Here is a 19,008-nt window from a genome sequence, read left to right as displayed (position 1 = left end):
GACAGCCACCTTCATAGGGGCAGAGATAGATTCACTACAAGCAAAAGCCTTCCTCCCTCACGAAAGATTTGCAAAAATAAAGAAGTCAATTGCCTCATTCCAACCTCTTCAAACACTATCTGCACATCACACTCAATGCCTTCGCGACCTCATGGCCTCCACGACATCATTGATTCTACATGCCAGACTCAAAATGTGACCACTTCAATCCTGGTTTCTAGCCCTGTTTGATCCCATGATAGATCTTCCTATCAAAACGCTAACAATTACAAAAGAACTAGCCGCCCAACTTACATGGTGGACTTACCTTCCAAGCCTGCAAACCGGTTGATCCTTTTTGCCCCTTAAGCCTACAATTCGGGCGACTACCGATGCCAGCCCTTCTGGATGGGGGGCTCATTGCCTGCATCACAAAATCCACGGACTGTGGTTAAAACAAGAACAGACTCTTCACATAAACCACCTGGAGTTACTTGCGATCATCAGAGCTTTCAATGCCTTTCTCCCACTTGTCAAGGGACAGGTCGTCCAATTAGCAACTGACATCACAACAGTGCTTTTTTATGTCAACAAGCAGGGAGGCACTCACTCCCTTTCCCTTCTGTACTTTGTTGTCAACCTATGGGAGTGGTGCTATCACAACCACATATTTCTGATAGCAGTTTGTATCACCACAGACAGCAATTATCTAGTGGATCACCTCAGCCGTCTGCCATCGGGAATGCACAAATGGTCCCTGAATGACACCGTATTCCATCAACTATGCTGTCAGTGGGGCTCTCCATCAATTGATCTTTTCGCATCACAAATCAACCGCAAATGCACAATATTTTGCTCCAGAGCCAGGTCAGATAACAAATCAATCGGGGATGCATTAATGGTAGACTGGTCCAAGGTTTTCCTTTACCTGTTTCCACCGATACCACTCATTCAACGTACAATCATTCGGCTCTGACAGTTCAAGGCTTGTGCAATCCTCATGGCCCCGAAGTGGTCCAGACAATCTTGGTTCACTCACCTGACGTCGACGTCCACAGACTGGATCCATCTTCCTCTAATCCCGGATCTTCTAACTCTGGACCAGGGCATGATCCACCATCCAAACCTGCCCTCTCTCAATCTTACAGCATGGCTGATATCCCCAAGGTGATGGCAGTCTTACAATGAGCACGTAAACCTTCAACTCTATCCTTATATGAAAATAAATGGAAATCATTTATCAGATACACCACTGATAAGAACTTACCTGCTGTATCTGTTTCAATTGAAACCTTACCTACCTTCCTCCTTCCATCTGTTTGAACTTGGTCTGTCATTATCCACTCTGAAGGTATACATTTCTGCCATTGTTGCCCACCAACCAGACAACTCTCCTTCTGCTAAACTATTCCCACATCCTAATGTTAAGAAATTCCTTAAGGGACTCAACAACACTCACCCACCACCTCAATGTATTATACCACAATGGTCACTCCAGATAGTGCTAAACGTCTTAATGCGTCCACCATTTGAACCCGTGTCATCTGCAAGCCTACAGTTACTAACAGTGTTCCTTGTGGCTATTACATCAGCAAAAAGGGCTAGTGAACTTGCTGCTCTTTGATGCAACCCACCCTTTACCCAATTTCCCCCTGACAAGGTGACATTGTACTTTGATGTATCCTTTCTGCCTAAAGTGGTTTCTGACTTTCACATAAACCAACCCATTATATTGCCATCCTTCTTTAAATCTCCATCGTCTCCATTAGCTCATATGTGCCACACTTTGGGTGTCAGAAGGGCCTTGTCCTTTTACCTAGACAGGACTAAGCCCCACAGGAGGTCCAATAGACTCTTCATTTGCTTCCATGGCCCCCACAAGGGAGCCCATGCATCATCTCAATCCATCTCTAGATGGATAGTTTCCACCATTTCTCTGGCCTATAAAGTTTCAGGAAAGTCACCTCCTGAGCACCTTAAGGCTCATTCAACCACAGCCATGTCGACTTTGGTTGCCTTTCAATGTGGAACCGAGATCCCAGACATCTGCCGGGCTGCTACATGGTCCACACCGTCGACCTTCGTCAAGCACTACAGGCTAGATGTCAGAGCAAGACAAGATGCTTCATTCGGCAGAGCTGTGTTGGCATCCTTCCTCCCGTGACGTCCCACCTGCTGGTAAATGAAGCTTCCTAGTCACCCATATGTATGCATTCTCAGAGGCCACAAAGAAGAAAAAGAGGTTGCCTACCTGTAACCATAGTTCTTCGAGAGATCCTCTGTGAATTCACACAACCCGCCCATCCTCCCTTCTCTCCATCATGGCTCACTTAAAGTTGTACTCTTATGACACCTGACGGAAAAAAATCTAGGAACTGAGGTGAATGGAGGGTGGGAGGAGCATATGCCTTGTGGGTGAATCACACCACTAAATTGTTACTTTCAGCTGAAGAATCTTCCAAGAACGTCAGCGCAGGCACAGACAGGACCCATATGTGTGAATTCACAGAGGACCACTCAAAGAACTATGGTTACAGGTAGGTAACCTCTTTTTTTCTTTTCTCCCTCCTTTAGAACTTTTGCTTCTTCATCCTACCAGTGATTAATGTCATTCCTTCTTGCCTCTGGAATTTCTGCCTCTTCTTTTTCTCCTGCAGCACTTGTTGTTTCTTTCTCCCTTCTTACCCTTTTTACTACTTGTTCCTCTTCCTGTGACACCTCCATAACTTCTTCTTGATCTCATTTCTTCTCCTCAACTGCTTCTCTGTTGTATACTTAGTTTTCCAGAACATATCTACAGGGAGCGGTGCAAGTGAGCTGCTCTCCATAGAGCAAGCAGTTTTCTAACTGCTGAACTCTGTGGAAATCTTGCTGCCAGACTGTGACCAGCTAATCACCCTTTAAACTGCTCTTTACTTTCACTGGGTGAGCCTTAAGCCCAAATCATAAGAGCCCAAGTGGTTTTTAAACTGAAACATAAAAATAAGGTATTTATTGAAATATCACAACAGTTAAACTGAATTGACTTAAAGTTGAGGTTACATGAATCATGTGTCAACTTTTCCACCCCAGAAACTAGCTCTCCCTGATACAAAGTAACTATTTTATACAGCCCACTCTAAAACCCAGACTCCTTTCCTTAGATGCAATTTAACTCTCTCTCACCTTTGTCCTCTTCAGCTCTTCTATATATATCTCCTGCTGACTCCTCTGGATTGGCTCTCCATCTGATTTCTTCCAGCCAATCCAACTGGGTAAAATGAGTGAGGGTTCCATCACACAGGCATTTTCTTTTGACTGGCAAGGATTGTTATCTGTACTGAAATGTGGGCAAGTTTCCTGCCCAGCAGGCAACTTTCAAGATTGTCCATGAAAAATGTCTGGCTCTGAGAGATCTCTGAGTCAAAGAGTTAAAAACCAGTTACCTCTAGAAAGCAGTAGCAGCACTCTAGTGTTTTGCACATGCAAGGGATAGGAGCAAATTCACTGCTGTTGGTGGGCTGCTACCTAAGGCAGTTGTCTCACTTTGGCTAATGGCAAGGCTGGCCCTGATCACTGATAATATAGTATTGTCAGCTAGTGCCTTGATTAGCCTTAGTGCTGTATTCTAAGCTAGATGCAGTTTTCAAATGATTTCCATAGCTGGTTCTACATAGAGTGCATTGAAGTCATACAGAGTACATTGCATTTCACTCTACTGACCCATGCCCAGCCCTGTATTGATTCCAGACTTCAGTTCAGGAACTCATCGCCTTCTTAGAATTCAAGGGGAAAGAGATGTATAACTGGGTCATGTCAATATGAAGATGATACTGAACTCAAGTCTTTGTACTCTATTTTCCAGCAGAGATCTAAAACAGCATGGGAGAACAGCTGCATCTTGTGACGCCATGCAGGGCAAATCCCACAATCCTAAGCAACCATCTTCCTAGTAGATAGGAGTAGAACTGTTTCAGAGGAATATGTTCTACCCTAAACTTACAGGTAGTCCAGAATAATACTGTGGTCAATAATATGAAAATATGGGAGGGCCAGGCTAATCAACAAGAACATGCTTTTCTTTTTACCCATGAAGTTTTTCAGCCATTGTGTTCAAGTTGATTTATTAGCTTAGAAAACTTACAATATTTCATTATAAGATACTTCTCTTGAAAAGAGAGTAGTCCAAACTTGCCACCTTGAGTCAGTAGTACTTGAGGGTATAACTGATCATTCAGATTGTGATCCCTGTGAACAATACACTACCTGTAAGGAAGCTGTGAGGAGAACCGTTGTCGGTGAGCCAAAAGGTTCTTGTTTGATATTATCACGTATCAAATGATGAAAGTTACAATGATCCAAATGTTGCTACAAATTTCTTTTGAAAGTCCTTTTTCTAGAGTATCCACCAAAATTCCCTGTAAGTAAAATTCAAGGTAATTTCAGGGGTTCTTCCTCAGGCAGAACATCTGAGGAGTTTTGAAAAAGAGACAGACTAATTTTGAAGAGACAACACAAAGTATTCGGGGAAGATTCATCCATATCAAGTGTGTCACTAAAATTTGCCTAAGGTGACATTTCAAGCAAGCTTGGAAGTTCTTGGTGAAATGAAGTATTAGTGGAATGGAACAAAAAGGGATGCATTGAGGATAACATCGGTGGCCTGTATCATCTGGATATGTATAAATACTGGTGAAGATCCTGTTGCTTAGTGTAAGCCACATTGTAATCTTTGGTTCATTTCTCCCTTCTGTAATTCTTGGAATTGTGTGCACAATGGCTTGTGTATGTGTGCACACACACCCTGAGGATTGTAGTAGAAGTGGTTTGTTTATGAGGGAGGAAGGGACAAAAAGTTATGATCTGGCTTATGCTAAGTGTCAAGATCACCACGTGGCCCCTGCGTGTTTCACCAAACTAAGAGCTCATGCTATGTGCCGATTATATCAACATTGCCTATTATTAATAATTGAGATCCAGGCCATATGTCATTAAAAAAAATAGAAATTATTTATTGTTACAGATGTCGACAGGACAAGCAATGTTGTTAACTCTTGAACAAACATCCTCCTTTATTCACTCTCAACCACCACTCCCCAGCCCAAACTCCTAAAACTCTCTCAACTCTCAATCTCAAACTCTCTAAACTCTCTTATATCTTGTGACTCCGCCCCTCCAGCATTCCCATTGGTCTATGCAGATATCATATGAATATTCATGACCTGGGTGGATGCAACATTCCTCCCCCCCCTTAGTAAGTTTGTTTTAGGAGGGGGAACTTAACAGTTTGCCCTCATAAACAAACAAGGGTTTATGGAAGAATATAAACACTAACCTCTTACATTATTTACATCATTAAGGATATATTACATTACTCTGGTTTGTCTTCAGATAGGAAATACCAAGTTCTTACATTATTTACACCACTAAAGGTACATTATATTACTCTTACATCAATACATATATATATATTAACCTCTTACATTACTTACATTACTAAAATACATTGCTTATGTTAATACAAATTATATTATATTACTTTTACATCAATAAGGATACTCACCATTATTTTTGCCATCACTATGCACACCTCTGTTTATCAACATCCAAACATACTCTGCACTTTAAACATATTCCATAACTATTGCACAAACAGAACAGTTAATACAATATTACAAATTCTTATCCACCCATTAGTTATTTAGCCTTCGAAACAAAGCGTCAGCAACCACATTCTGGGTCCCTTTTACACTGCAGATTTCAAAGTCAAAATCTTGCAGAATCAGCGTCTGTCTTGCAAGTTTGCTGCTATTGGATTTCATAGTTGTAGCCACACTAAAGGGGAATGGTCAGTGCAGAGGACAAATTTCCTTCCCCAAATGTAGGGCTTCAGCTTTTGCAACATCCATACACTAGCTAGGCATGCTCTCTAAATGGCAGACAAATGTCTCTCACTAGTTGGAGTTTCCTGCTGAAAAAAGTCACGGGGTATGGACTTCTGCTGTCATCTGCTTGACACAGCATGGCTCCCAGTCCCATGTTAGATGCATCCATGCAGATGCTGAACTCACGGTCAAAGTCCAGTGCAACAAGGACAGGTTCTGAAGTCTGCGCCCTCTTCAGATGATCGAAGGTTACTTGGCACTCTGACGTCCACTGGATGTCCTCAGCTTGCTTCTTTCGGGTGAAGTGTGATTTTCTTTTTGATTAATGGCTTCATTTACTCAACTGTGGGAAGGGTAGGCAGTTTCTTCCACTCCTCCAGAACAGCTATGGCTGCGTTCTTCGTTGAAATCTTATTGCTCTTCCCTTCACCCTCACTCATAAACTCTACCACAGGTACGTTTGTCACAAAGCTCTCCATATGTGGGGGACCACTTTCCTGGGTCACCTCAAATTTCACAGGCAAGTTCCTTTTAAGTGCAATCTCAAACACTTGTCTTATTTCAGATTTATTTATTTTTATCACCTAGTTCTCTCCCATTAATCTCTGGTTTTTCAGGCAGGGGCTTGTTTTGCAGGATTTTCAGGGCTTTTGCAGCTGCATGTGGAGCCTTCTTAATACAAGTCCCTTCAGCTTTCTAGTGCTGTCGTAACAAATCTACAGGTCCTGACCATGCTAACTGCATTTCCCTTTATAGGCCTCAGCATCAGTACCTCATCCTCAGGACAGAATGTTCTATCCTGGGCCTTTTTATCATACTAGTTTTTCTGTTTTTCTTGAGCACCCTTTAAATTTTACTCTGCTGTCTCTAAGGACTTCGAGATCACTGGCAATGGGCATAGCTTAGCCCTCATCTTGTCATTTCCAGTACCTCATTTTTAGCAAGTATCACATCCCTGGCCAATAAAAGTTCTGTGCCACTCTTTGCTTGGTGTGAGAGATGCCCATGTGTGCCCCAAATACATCTCCATGTGCCTTTTCCATAAATTTTCTCTGTATTTAACAGGGACAATTAGCTGTTTGTGGGGTCCTCCCCCCCATGAGGAGTCATTAAAACCTCTCTATATAATTTTCCACACAATACCTCTCTGGGTGCTCAGGGGTCCATGGAATTGGATTCTCATTAACTTCTCCAAAGCAATCATTTAAGGTAATATCTTCCTTCTGCTCCTTAATAAAGGAGGAACTCTTGGGATTTCTCATTAGTACTAAATCAGCTGTCTCTCCTTTTAGGATTTAACCTAAAGTGAGTCTTTCAACAAGAGTTTCAGTGCTTCCCTCAGAGGCTTCAATTTGCCTTCCCTGAGAGCGGGTTACTATTAAAACACTCTGCACATGCTTGGCTAGATCTAAACCAATCAGACAAGGAGCTGGGATTTGGTCTGACACTGCTACTTTCCATATTTTGGCCATAGGTAGGACTACCAGATTAGAACCAATCCCTTTAATGGAGACCTTCCCATGTTCTATCATGTCTTCCTCAGGGATTATATCAGGATGGCAAATCGTTATCTGTGAGAATGAATCTTTAAGGCTAAGATATTTTACGCCAATATGTCATTTTAAAAGAGCCAAATAGAAAGTGTTTATTGTTACAGATGTTGACAAGACAAGCAATGTTGTTAAACAAACATCTTCCTTTATCCACCCTTAACCACCATTCTCCTGCCCAAACTCCCCAAACTGTCAACTCCCAATCTCAAACTTCCTATTTAAACTCCCCCTCCTCGTGCTGAATATCTTATATACCATGACTCCACCCCTCCAGCACTCCCACTGGTCTGTGCAGATATATAAATATTCATGACCTGGGTGGACACCACATTAAGCAACAGAATTTCAGCCTCTCTGTGTGTGTGTGCGTGCGCACATAGTGGCTGAAATCCTGTTGCTTAGTATAAGCCAAATCATAACTTAACATTTATTTATTTATTTATTTATTTGAGGTTTTCATGTAGTAAACTACACTGTGTTTCTTCCATAACGTGGAATTTCACCACTGAAAGAACTGTTTCCATCTGAAGTAATTACAAAGGCAGAGCATACACAGACACCTCTGATATCCTTTCTTATGGTGCAGTTCCATTGGCTATTTGAATCCATTCCTGTTCCACCTTTTAATATATTGGATTCAAGTCACATGGTATATAAATTAGTAGCTGTGTTCACATTTGATTGAAATTAAATTGATTTATTTCTGATAATTAAAACCTAGTGTCATAAAAGTCTCTAGAAACAATGGGGAAAACACTGGAGAGGTGACCCCAGCCAATTACTGATGGAAAATGGGAATGGGGGTAAAGGCTTCCAGCGGGTTCAGCAGGAAGGAAGATGATGCTGGAGCCTCAGCCCCTGCACTGCTCTCCTGGATGGGCTATGGGGTGGAAGTGCCCACAGGTTGCATTAGCTCTGTGCCTGATCGTCTTCTGCTGCTTCACTGGCTACTTCATTGGCCGAATGATGAGAATGGGGTAAGCGGCTGTAATACCAAATATATTGATGAAGTGATAAATGTTTTATAAAAGAATAAAAACTATTGTTTTAAAGGAAAAACAACAGTGCCCTTGACCCCAGAAATCCACATAGCCACACTTTAAAATGACAGCAGCATTCACATCCACAAAACTACATTAAATTGAATTAAAAAGCCCCCACTGGCCAGTTGGAAAAAATCTCATATGGATTTCCTCCGTATGTGATGTGCCTGGGAATTTATAAATCAATTAAAATAATGCTTAAATTAATTTAACTGTGGTTCTTATTGCCAGTAGGACCATGAGTTTAATCACTTAATATAGGAGAGGACAGTTTTTCAGATTTCCTTATTACACCTATATAGAATTTTAAAAATCAAGGCCAGCCTTTTCAGTGGTGTCCTTAAATGAACAGGAAGCCAATGGAACGTTTTCAGCACTGATAAGAAGTATTTCCACTTGCTAGTACTGGTCACTAATTTAGTGGTCTCATTCTGCACTAGTTAGTTTCTGAGTATTCTTTGAAGTTGTCCCTGTGTATTGAATAGTGTAACCTGTTGTCGAATATTGTTAATTGTAGCAAAGCTATTTCTGTAGGATCAGCTGCATTTGCCACATCCATTGTGAAATATGTCTCACTGACCTAAGAGATGCTGCTTCTAAGCCCAGCATATAGTCTGGATCTAACCAAACACCACACCCAAACAGTGAGCCCACACTTTCTATGGATGCACCATGGACATTTTGTTACTCTGTGTCTTTTTTCAATATAGCTTTCACGCACGCACACACACACGCACACGCACACGCACACGCACATGCACACACACACACACACACACACACTACCTGATTCTACACAAAGAGTGTTGTAGAGTAGAAATAGACCAAGGAGGGTCAACAGTGAGGTCCTAGAGCTGCATGCATACCCAGGTTGTTTTGTGATCCCCAGTCCTCCCTTGGACTCTTTTTTTCCTGCCAAAAAGTCTTCCAAGAACAGAAGTTCAGATGGAAAATATGTTCCTGGCCCGCCCTAAACAATTTAATACCCCTCAAATACCAATTGCTTTCAGACAGGCAGGCAGGCAGGCAGGCGTGGACACTTTGATTTTGACTTAATCTTTTGTATCATTTGAATTGTGGCCTCTAGAGGTCCTGGGAAACAGATAGATTCTCTCTACCCCATAGAATTCCTTCATCCCATTGTTGTTATAAATCATTAAACTCTTTGTTTTAGCAGTTACAACAGCGAAAATCTGATGCATTTAGAATTGCTGCATGGTTGAAATAATTATTCCAGATAGTTGTAACAAAGGATTTGGGGACAGCAGCAGGAATATGTACGCACACATCGCAGTCCCTTCCACAGAACTTCTCAGAGTTGGGGGCTGTTAAACACCTGGGGATACACTTTTCGACATATACAAATGTTTTTATGGTCATTGTTAAGAACTGAGCAAAGCTTGGAAAACGTGATCATTTTCGCCATCATGGCTGGGGAATTCTGAGACATGTAGTTTTAAAGAAATAATTTTTTTCCAAGTGTTAGAACCAGGAGAGGAAAGCAGCAGGGAGTGATTTGTATTCCCTCTTGGTTGTGTACATGCACACATAGTAGTCCCTTTGAGAGTCAAATTTACATTTTATTTGGAATGTCTGGTGCATCTACAGTGTGTTTGGGTATGTTGTCAAGGATCCGATTTGTCATCACCAAGGCAGTCACCAACTCCATATTTACAGATAGACAAGTCCAGTGGTATAGCGGGACCAGACAGCAGGATCAATTGATTAGCTGGGATGATCACATGATCATCATCATCACACACACACACTTAATTTCTCTGAGTTCAACTGCAGAGGGTGGAGGAGGATATGTTGTTTTGAGCTATCCCTGTTATAATACAAATTATTTTGGGAAGGCTTTAATCCTGACTGGACAAATCAGATCATTTGGTTTACAAAGATTCTTCTTCAGAGCTAGAGGTAAAAACTGATGGAAATGGTTTGTTAGTATAAATTAATGCTACTGTCTGCATTTTGGCGGAACGCCTGCTCCCACCAAGATTTACCCGGATCACCCGCGCGAGCCAGGAGGTGAGGCTGAGGAGCCTGACGCCGAGGGAGGCCCGGTGGGAAAAGATGCAAAACCGGGCCTTCTCGGCGGTGGCTCCTCGCCTTTGGAACAATCTCCCTCCTGTGATTCGCGCGGCCCCTACGCTGGGTACATTTAAAACACAATTAAAAACATGGCTCTACACCCAGGCCTTCCCTCCTGCCAGCATTTAATTTGACTTAATTTTCTTTTTTTCTATCTATCATTTATTATGTTTATGGATTTTTATTTTAATTGTATATCCTTGCTGTTAGCCGCCCAGAGTGGTATGATATACCAGATGGGCGGGATATAAATTAAATTAAATTAAATTAAATTAAATTAAATTAAATTAAATTAAATTAAATTAAATTAAAATAAATAAATAAATAAATAAATAAATAAATAAATAAATAAATAAATAAATAAATAAATAAATAAATAAATAAATAAATAAATTAATTAATTGTAGACTCTCCTTGGTGGTAGGATGGCCATGATAAAACATCTGAATGTCAGAATGTACCACTATGCATCTCAACCTCACACATTGTAGTGTTTTAATATTTAAGTTTATGTTAAAAAAATTCCAAAGCAACTCTTTTGATGCTGCAGTTGGCATTAGGTGTTTCTGAGTCCTGACCCAGAGAAGGGAAACAATGTTTCCCCTTCCCTGAAAGGTCCATGACTATCTGGATGTGTCAAGGCATTTTTTAATTTGTTGTTTATACAGCAGTATATAATATAGGGTACCTTTGCACTCATGAAATTCTGTGGCATATTAGAGCCGCACATAATGCTTGTATGTCTAGTTTTGTTTTGCTCCAAGTACGCATGACTATAATAGAAATCTGCCCCCCTCCCCCCTCTTTTATTTGAATATTCATTTATTTGAGTTTAGTATTTATGTTTTTGGTAATTAATAACCTTAGGGATTTTCTTTCCAAGTTGTACAGTAATAGCAGTACATTCTGTCATTAATATTTTATTATTCAAATGAATGTTATCGCTAACAGTGTGTGTGTGCATATATATAAAATTTGTATGTTTTTAAAGGTTGAGTTCATTCATTCTCTCTAGGCAAGCAGTCCCACAGCTTGGGAGCAGACACCAAAAAGGTTCTGAAGGTATGCCTCTGAGGCTGGTGGGACTGTAAAAAAAGCAAAGCATGCTGCTTATATACTGCCCCATAGCGCTTCAAGCACTCTCTGGGCGGTTTACAAGTTAATTATGCAGGCTACACATTGCCCCCCCCCAGCAAGCTGGGTACTCATTTTACCGACCTCGGAAGGATAGAAGGCTGAGTCAACCTTCAGCTGGCTACCTGGGATTGAACCCCAGGTTGTGAACAGTTTTGGCTGCAGTACAGCAGTTTAACCACTGCGCCACAAGGCTCTTTTAAAAAAAGGTCTCCCCCAAAGATCTTAAAAGCTGGACAGGCTCATATGAGAGATGTAGTCCTTCAGATAGCCTGGGCTCAAGCCATATAGGACTTACTATGTCATAGGCAGCACTTTGAACAGTGCTTGAGCATAGACTGGCAGCTAATGAAGTCACTGTAGCAAAACGTTGCCAGCCTATCCATTGTATTTTGAATCTGTTGGAAATCCTAAATTCTTTCCAATGGTAGCTCCATGTAGAACATGTTACAGTAAGCCAGATGGGATGTAATTAAAGTATGTGTTACTCTGGCTACATCAGACACTTCCAGAGTATCTTGCTTTGTAACTTCTCATTGAAGTGTGTTATATTTGTAACTGTAGAGCAGTGGTTCCCAGACTTGGTTCCCCATATTGTTTTGGACTACAACTGCCCGAAATTCTGGTCAAGCCAGTGGTGAAGGCTTCTGAGAGTTTTAGTCAAAGGACATTTGGGGACCCAACACTGGGAAACACTACTGTAGAGAATTATTATTTCAAATTCTAGTTATACTTTTAAAAAATGTGTGTACATTTATTTGAAGACCCCAGGTCAAGAATGAAGCATATGCTTTGCAAGTTGACAGTGCTAAATTCAGTTCCTAATATTGGAAATTCGTAGCTTGGAAAAGGACTGTATGAATCTCTGGAAAACCACTGCCAATCAGTGCAGAAAATTCTGCTTATTTTATTTTAATTTTAGTTTTGTTTAAAACATTTCCATGCTTCTTTTTAATACAAATATTCTATACAGAAAGTATAATAGTTAAACAATAAATAGACGTTTCAATTAATTGAAGTACCATAAATTGTGTAAAACATCTGCAACAATATAAAAGGTGGATCTATATTCAATTAAGAGCAGCCTGGAAGGTCTCTGGGCGGCTTACAACATTTAAAATACAATAAAAAGGCAAAATAATTAAAATGCAATTAAAAATATATACTCTAAAAATTGCCATGAGACCCACAGCTGATACTATTTCAATTTAAAGCCCTTTGGAACAGGAAGGTTTTGACCTGGCGCCAAAATGTCATCAGCGTCGGCGCCAGACAAATCTCAGTCGGGAGGGCATTCCATAGTCTGGGGGCAGCTGCCGAAAAGGCCGTTTCTCTACAAGCCCTCCCTCTTATCTCGCTAAGGGACTGCTCTTTCAGAAGGGCCCCCTGATTAGATCTTAACTGCCGGGTAGGTTCATATGGAAGGAGGCGGTCCTTCAGGTATCCAGGGCCCAAGCCGTTTAGGGCTTTATATGTCAAAACAAGCACTTTGAATTGGGCTCGGGCAGCAACTGGTATCCAATGTAACTTACACAGAATCGGCTTGATGTGTTCTCTATCAGCCCCATCACTCAACACTCAACACTCGATTGTGGACCAGCTGCAGTTGCCGGACCATCTTCAAAGGCAGCCCCATGTACAGCGCATTGCAGTAATCTATGCGAGATATTACCAATGCATGTGTAACTGTCATGAGACTCCGCTCGTCCAGGTAGGGCCGTAGCTGGTATAATTTCCGCAGCTGAAGGAAGGCGCCTCTGGCCACCAAGTCTACCTGGGCTTTCAGTGTTAGACTGGGGTCCAGGAGCAGCCCCAAGCTGCGGACCCTGTCCCTTAGGGGGAGTGTAACCCCATTCAGGGCAGGGAAATGGCCCTCCAACCTGTCCGGCGAAGCACCCACTAACAGCACTTCCGTCTTGTATGGATTGAGTTTCAATTTGTTAACCCTCATCCAGTCCATTATCAGGTCTAGGCACGAGTTCAGCACAGAAACTGCCTCACCTGGATTGGTGGAAAACGAGAGGTAGAGCTGAGTATCGTTAGCATATTGCTGACTTCTCAGCCCAAACCTCCTGATGACCTCTCCCAGCGGTTTCATGTAGATGTTAAACAGCATGGGGGACAGTATTGAGCCCTGAGGAACCCCATGACATAAACGCCATGGGACAGAGCAACTGTCCCCCAGCACCACCCTCTGGACATGGTCAGCCAGGAAGGAGTGGAACCACCGTAAAGCAGTGCCCCCAACTCCTAACCCAGCCAGCCTATCCAGAAGAACACCATGGTTGATGGTGTCGAAAGCTGCTGAGAGGTCCAGGAGTATCAAGAGGGTCACACTCCCCATCTCTCTCCCTGCAAAGGTCATCGTACAGGGCGTACCAAAACCAGGCCTGAAACCTGATTGAAATGGATCCAGAAAATATATGCGTCTTATAACAGAATACAGAAAATCTCCTGTTATGCCCAAATGGGTTCATTTATGTACATGTGCTCCTTCAAATGACCTGAACCCTTGATCTTTGGATCTTTAAAGGCAATCAACAAGCCTTCAAATTGCACTTTTAGCCTTCTTCAGGGGCACTGATATTATGCTTATGTAGAATCTGTCTCTGAGGATGTTTTTGTGGACAATCACTTGTCCACAAAAATATCCTCAGAGACAGATTCTACATAAGCATATCAGTGCCCCTGAAGAAGTCTAAAAGTGCAATAGCGGAAACGTGTTGGGCTTAACTTTCAATAAAGTATTGATACCCATTTTTACATCCTGGGACTATCGTCTCTCCTTGCTTGACAGCTTCAATGGATGTACCAGTCCTTTTTGTTCTTGTTGGATATCTTACCTGTCAATCAGGATCAGGATCTTCTCAAAAGTAGAGGCGTCCTTAGAGTAGAGACAGAAGTCCACATTTTCCTTTCCACTAGAGATGTGCAGAAACAAAACTGCACACAAAAACCACAAATCTGCCCACCAGTTTTCCACACTTTTCCTGCTACCTCCAAGCATCTCCATGTGACATCATGGCTCTTTTTTAACCCTTCTCCCACATTTTCTCTCTCCCAACACCTGTGATAACAGGTTACCCTGAGAGAAAAGTTGGCCCTAGGCCATCTAGTGAACTTTTTTTAATAGACATTTGAACCCAGTTCTGGTACTCATGTGTGCACTCATATATGCAACCATGTAGTTTATGTATTTGAAAGATGGAAATGTACGCACATACATAACATGCCATAGTTCCATCTTTTAATAAAATCCATAGAACCTTTATTGTATATATTTAAACTGTAGTAGTGAATGCATTCAAAATGGAGAATACTTTTGTCAGATGGCAAGCCCAGTTATACTGGAAAAGTTGCTTTCAAGCAGTTTGTACCTTGCAATATCATACGTATAGAGATGTCTTTGATTTCAGAAGAATAGTTTCTCTTATTTTAAAGAGAAGAGATATCTAAGGGTTTGAAATGTGAGCTCCCCTTCCCTCCTTTTTTCTCTTTGCTGAGGACACCTGCTTGTTCCAACGTGTGTTGGTGAAGATCTGAAGGTTACAAATCTTCCTCATCCGGCATGCATCATTATAGACTTGTGCACTCAAAGAACACCTGGAATACTCTTGTTTTTACCATATTTGTTTTGAGTTTAAGTGGTCATTGCCCAGGCCTGTCGGTGCAAATCAGCAATCAATGCTGTCAGCTGAACTTGCTCAACTTGTTTAACTCTTTCTATACATGAATGGCTTTTGTGTCTCTGCCTCTTTGATCAAGTTGTTGCATATGAAATCTTTCCAGCAGATGAGGAGTAGGGTCTACCACAAAGGGGCCCAAGCCCGTTTGCAAGCCATAGAAACCCCTATTATCCAGGGATGGAACTGTCAGAATCAAAGGGGGGGCCTGGAAGATCCTTCACTGCTTCAATCCTCATCTCTAGTTTCTTCCATCACTGCCACCATTTCTCTTGTTACCTTTTCGTTTTCTGTCCCACCTTATGTACTTCCTTAGAGAAACTCATGTGCTGTTTCTACTTTCTACTGCTGGCCCCAGTGCTTGCTGTTCTCCCCTTTCCTCTAGGAAAGTGCTTTGTTTTAACTTCTAGAAAAGGTCTAGGCTGCAGAAGAGGAAATTAAAAGCACATTTTTGTAGTTAGTATTTACAGTCCAGGATTGAACCTCTGGCTTTCGAAAACAAAGACTGAGCATTATCTTAAACTGACACACATATCCATTTGCAGAAGTAACAAAGGCACCATAATATGGTTTTATAAAGCAAAAAGCAAAGTGTGCTACTTATATATCACCCCATAGTGCTTCAAGCACTCTCTGGGTGGTTTACAAGTTAATTATGCAGGCTACATATTGCCCCCCCCAACGAGATGGGTACTCATTTTACCGACCTAGGAAGGATAGAAGGCTGAGTGAACCTTGAGCCATTACCTGGGATTGAACCCCAGGTCGTGAGCACAGTTTTGGCTGCAGTACAGCAGTTTAACCACTGCACCATGAGGCCTTACTTACTCTTTCAAATGTACAAGGCCTCTTATTAATATTGTCGCTTTGGGGTGTACGTGGTGGCACTGTGGGCTAAACCGCAGAAGCCTGTGCTGCAGGGTCAGAAGACCAAGCAGTCGTAAGATCAAATCCACGTGACGGAGTGAGCGCCTGTCACTTGTCCCAGCTCCCACCAACTTAGTGGTTCGAAAGCATGCAAATGCAGGTAGATTAATAGGGACAGCATTCCATGTCTAAGTCGCACTGGTCATGTGATCACGGAAAATTGTCTTTGGACAAAATGCTGGCTCTACGGCTTGGAAACGGGGATAAGCACCGCCCCCTAGAGTCAAACATGACTGGACAAAAATTGTCAAGGGGAACCTTTACCTTTACCTTTGGGGTGTACATCCAAAACAAAAATAAAATCATTGTATATATAAAAAAATTGTTTACATGATGTCAGGTTCCACATTCTTATGTGCAAGTCTTATTGCTCCACATGAGTGCTCAGGATTCTATTGTAATTGAATTTGAATGACATTTGCTTAATGGTATGGAGAGGATTTTTGACCAAGTTCCGGGAGGGAGTGGAAGACAGGAGGGCCTGGCGTGTTCTGGTCCATGGGGTCACGAAGAATCGGACACGACTTAACTAAACAACAACAAAATGGAGAGGATTAAGCTTGAGTGAGAATGTCTCTTGCAATGTTGACAATGTGGCAGCAGAAACGTAACTGAGCAGAAAAAGCATGGCCACACCTATTGAGCAAGGATGCAAAGGGCAGATTGGTATCTAAACCACTCATCTTTAGAATACGATTGCACAGAGGTCACAAAAAAGAACAGAATTTTGTCCCTAACATGTGTTGGAAGCATTAGTTGCTTTACTGGAAATTTGAAGCGAATACAGCCTTCACAGGGAACAGCCATTCTCAGGTACTGGCCTAGAGGATTTTCCATTTTAGTTGTCCATCACAGTTCATCTTTGTTATAGACAAACAGTGCCTCCAACCTGTCCTGCTTTTGACAGTTTTCTTCTGGCCAGCATGTCTTCCCCCACTTTTTTCTTATTATCAGCACTGAATCTCTCACACTAACTCATCATGAGTGTGGGCCTCTTTGGAGAGCTGAAGAAAAAGAAAAATCCTCCACTTGCAGGACATAATCCCAGAGATGGACAGTTAAAAAAGAAAACACTTGGGAAAGTATCCATTGTCTTTAAATAAAGACTTAATATATAAGACCTAAAATGGGAGCTAGAGACAGGTCAACAAAAGTAATCCAAGGGGTGTGTAAAACAATGAAAGCTGATATCTGTGGAAGACAAATGAACTACGTGTTTGCTTGAATGCAAAATGACTTTCGTAGTTTCACATGACATAAGCCCTGCTGCACTTTAAAATGGTACCTATTTTAAAAAACACATTAGGCTTTAGCCAGTTAAGATAACCCTTCCTCCTTCGCAGGGCTTGGTTGTCCTGTGGGTGGCTGGATAGTGAGGTGTCTGGGAATGGTTTGCCATTGCCATCCTCAACTGAGTTTCCATGACAGAGCAGGGAGCTAAACTTAATTTCCTGAGTCCGTCTCTGACTCTACCCCCTACAACACACTGGTTCTCATAGCTAGCCAGTAGCACACATTTTTCCTATCAGAAACCAGTCTTCCAGGTTCACTGAAGCTGTAGTAAGGCATGAGAAAATCATCCCTTTCAACCATAAACTCAGCTACGTTAACCTAGAATATAGGCTAATTTTTCTTAACCTTGTTCTGAGACTCAAATCAAACAAAATTGGCAGATAAATAGATCTTCTAACTCCATAATTTCTGTGAATTAATAAAAGAGTAATAAAATAGTACTTGTAGATAATCTTATGGTATTTCACTGTATCTTAAACATCCTTACTAAATTGTAGTATCACATGGCTATTTATTGTATTTCAAAAAGAAAATATGGTATGCGAAAACTAATGATCTTCTTTGTGACTCATCTTTTGTCTAATTATATTAAACAGAGGAAGGCTATGTCTTTTATTAGCTTCATTAAAAAAGTCATGTTGAAATTCTTGATAAACTGCTTTGAATGGACATGACATCAAGACTTAATTACAGTGTTCTTAATTAAGGAGAACAGGTACTGCAACTCAATATAAATTTGTCTATATACGTAGAAGGCAAGTTGTGCTAGTGATGTGATTTTACACTGATGTATGAAATATGAGAAAACATATGAAATATGTATTTTTATTTAAGGCACATGTTAGCCTGTATTTTCATGGGAAAACTAAGCAGAACATAGAAGTTTCCAGGGACTACTTGTATCCACAGGAACTCCAGTAAGCTCAGGCAGCTCACACCCATGCTTTGCATACTTCCATGAATGCATAATACACAAATACACACACAGAGAGAGTTGATTTCTCACTCAAATTTACTGTAGGAAAACATTCATGAAGAATAAGAAAAATACATGACATAGCTGCTGTCTGACACTGTAAGTAGGGAGAATACCCAGGTGCAAGTAGCCATTCTATGTTTATATGTACACTTTATGTGATATGGTTCAGCCTTAAGTCATTGTCTTTAGGTCCTTAAGTTAAAGAAAGGATTGCTGAATAAGGATATATTTAATGATATATGAGATTTTATAGTTTGTATTAGTGAAAGGGAAAGATCAATTATCTATACAAGAAACATTATAATTTTGGAGGAAATCTGAATAATGATATCAGGAAGTATCCATATTGGTCCTGGTGATGGGGGTATCCTAAGCTTTATTTTTTTAAAAAAAATTTGAGTAAATGTTATATTGGTTTCATTTTGTTTTATATGTAATGTATTAAAAAACAAAATAAAA

The 19,008-nt window shown here is 41.1% G+C and overlaps 1 protein-coding gene across 15 annotated transcripts in view; it reads left to right on the top strand.

Moving 5' to 3' along the window:
- ULK4 (unc-51 like kinase 4) overlaps positions 1 to 19,008 on the top strand; it is a 596,488-nt gene that overhangs the window by 571,089 nt on the left and 6,391 nt on the right. The window lies entirely within an intron of this gene.

The sequence above is a fragment of the Pogona vitticeps genome, chromosome 6 (genome assembly GCF_051106095.1).
Source record: "Pogona vitticeps strain Pit_001003342236 chromosome 6, PviZW2.1, whole genome shotgun sequence".
Lineage (NCBI taxonomy): Eukaryota > Metazoa > Chordata > Lepidosauria > Squamata > Agamidae > Pogona > Pogona vitticeps.
The sequence above is the reverse complement of the archived record's forward strand: the minus strand, read 5'-3'. Positions and strand labels throughout refer to the sequence as shown.